This window comes from Schistocerca piceifrons, chromosome 3, assembly GCF_021461385.2.
Source record: "Schistocerca piceifrons isolate TAMUIC-IGC-003096 chromosome 3, iqSchPice1.1, whole genome shotgun sequence".
NCBI classification, from domain to species: domain Eukaryota; kingdom Metazoa; phylum Arthropoda; class Insecta; order Orthoptera; family Acrididae; genus Schistocerca; species Schistocerca piceifrons.
Window position 1 is genome coordinate 683,762,165 of NC_060140.1, and position 2,306 is coordinate 683,764,470.

A 2,306-nucleotide genomic window follows, 5' to 3' on the forward strand; every position below is an offset into this window, starting at 1 on the left:
CTATTTGATTTTGTATTTACAACCCTGTATTCACCTGACCAAAAGTCTTGTTCTTCCTGCCACCGAACTTCACTAATTCCCACTATATCTAACTTTAACCTATCCATTTCCCTTTTAAATTTTCTAACCTACCTGCCCGATTAAGGGATCTGACATTCCACGCTCCGATCCGTAGAACGCCAGTTTTCTTTCTCCTGATAACAACGTCCTCTTGAGTAGTCCCCGCCCGGAGATCCGAATGGGGGACTATTTTACCTCCGGAGTATTTTACCCAAGAGGACGCCATCATCATTTAACCATGCAGTAAAGCTGCATGCCCTCGGGAAAAATTACGGCTGTAGTTTCCCCTTGCTTTCAGCCGTTCGCAATACCAGCACAGCAAGGCCGTTTTGGTTATTGTTACAAGGCCAGATCAGTCAGTCATCCAGACTGTTGCCCCTGCAACTACTGAAAAGGCTGCTGCCCCTCTTCAGGAACCACACGTTTGTCTGGCCTCTCAACAGATACCCCTCCGTTGTGGTTGCACCTACGGTACGGGTATCTGTATCGCTGAGGCACGCAAGCCTCCCCACCAACGGCAAGGTCCATGGTTCACGGGGGAAAAGAAATTGTTGGCCGGGATGTCCCATTCGGGTATGGCCGCCAAGTCTAAGTCTTATTTCATTCGGCTCCTCATTGGGCGACTTGCGGCCGATGATGAGGATGAAATGATGATGAATACAAGAAACACCCAGTCCACGAGCGGATAAAATCTCCGACCCACCCGGGAATCGAACCCAGGCCTATTGCATGGAGGCAAGCAAGTTGCCACACAGCTAAGCAGGCGGACAACTAGCCGGTGCTCCACCGAAATAAATAAAACACAGGGTTCCATTATGGACATGATGACTGCATCTATCTCTGCGGAGTGGAGGAAAGCACATACACGAACCTCAAACACTTCATACTTATATCGATATGGTGTCTTTTCTCGGACATGCCCGAAAGAACAGACACCATATCCATATAAGTATATAGTTCTGCCAATACCGGAAATGACCTTCCTCTTCTGTGCGGATGCACACATATTACCCGAACTCTTACGGGACTTGGAAAGAATGTCTTCCACAAGTAATGAATATTTGGGTAGGGACACTACAAATGTAGTTTGTGGACATATAAGGTGAGAATATGGGTCTCGCGGGAGGCGTGCACGAGATAGTCCCTGCAGTCGCACTATCCTCTGTCCGCTCGGTGGCTCAGATGGATAGAGCGTCTGCCGTTTAAGCAGAAGATCCCGGGTTCGAGTCCCGGTCGGGCACACATTTTCACCTGTCCTCGTTGATATATATCAACGAACGTCAGCAGCTGAAGGTATTAATATATAATTCTAATTTCAAACACTTCAGTCGTGAGTGAACGACCGAAAACCACGTAATTCCCCACAATGTCTCCTTAACTTTAGAAAGAAACTTTCGCCTGCATTCCACCAGGTAGCTTGAACTAACGACAATACTGTGTATGAGGGAGTGAGCTGCACCAAAGTAGCCACAGAAGCTGAAGTTGAAGAGCTGTCCAGGAGCCAAAGAAGTCTCGATGGAACTCGATAGGTAAGTGCGTCTACACACTGAGAAGCAGAAGTGCCTCACAAGCAATGCTCCTCCGAGTTCTCCATGGACAAGCTTAAAAAAAAGAAAAAAGCCACTGGTTTTCCAAGGGGATACAACGAAGCAAACTCCGTAGCCAGTCTCTGAGTTTTCCAAGCTAAAAAAATTACTAACTGTCTGGTAGCACAATCCTCCTCTCGTTCCTCTCGAAAAAAGATGTTGCTCAGACCAATGTGAGTAAACCTATACTTCCCTTTCCTAGAAAACTATGCTCAATTTCCCATTATTTCTACTTTTTTAGAAATCGTCCAGTCATCCTGTGTTGAGCTCCCTACGTCAGTACTCAGGTCAACAACCATCATGTCCTGGCAACACAAAGTCACGCCGGTTCTAAAACGAACTGCCAATCCATATTGGCCGACTCTGTGCTTTTATGACCAGCGTTCGGCCCCTGGCCAGCAAGCAGTACAGAGGGTAATTTAGCTGAATAGGACGAATAGGACGAAGTGTAAAGAAATGCACATATCGCCTGAAGTTTCAGCTATTTCCTTATTCCACAATGCTGCAAGTTACAAATACAGAGATTTGTAAACAGGCAAAATACGGAGCCGCGGTCGGCAACGCCTATATAAGACAACAAGAGTCTGGTGCAGTTACTAGATCGGTTACTGCTGCTACAATGACAGGTTATCAAGATTTAAGAGAGTCTGAACATCGTGT

General features: G+C 46.6%; 1 non-coding gene across 1 annotated transcript; it reads left to right on the plus strand.

Annotated features, from left to right (window-relative positions):
- The first annotated feature begins 1,228 nt into the window (after positions 1-1,228).
- Positions 1,229-1,302, plus strand: Trnak-uuu. The gene has a single exon. It is a non-coding gene; the product is annotated as a tRNA-Lys (tRNA).
- The last annotated feature ends 1,004 nt before the right edge of the window (positions 1,303-2,306 follow it).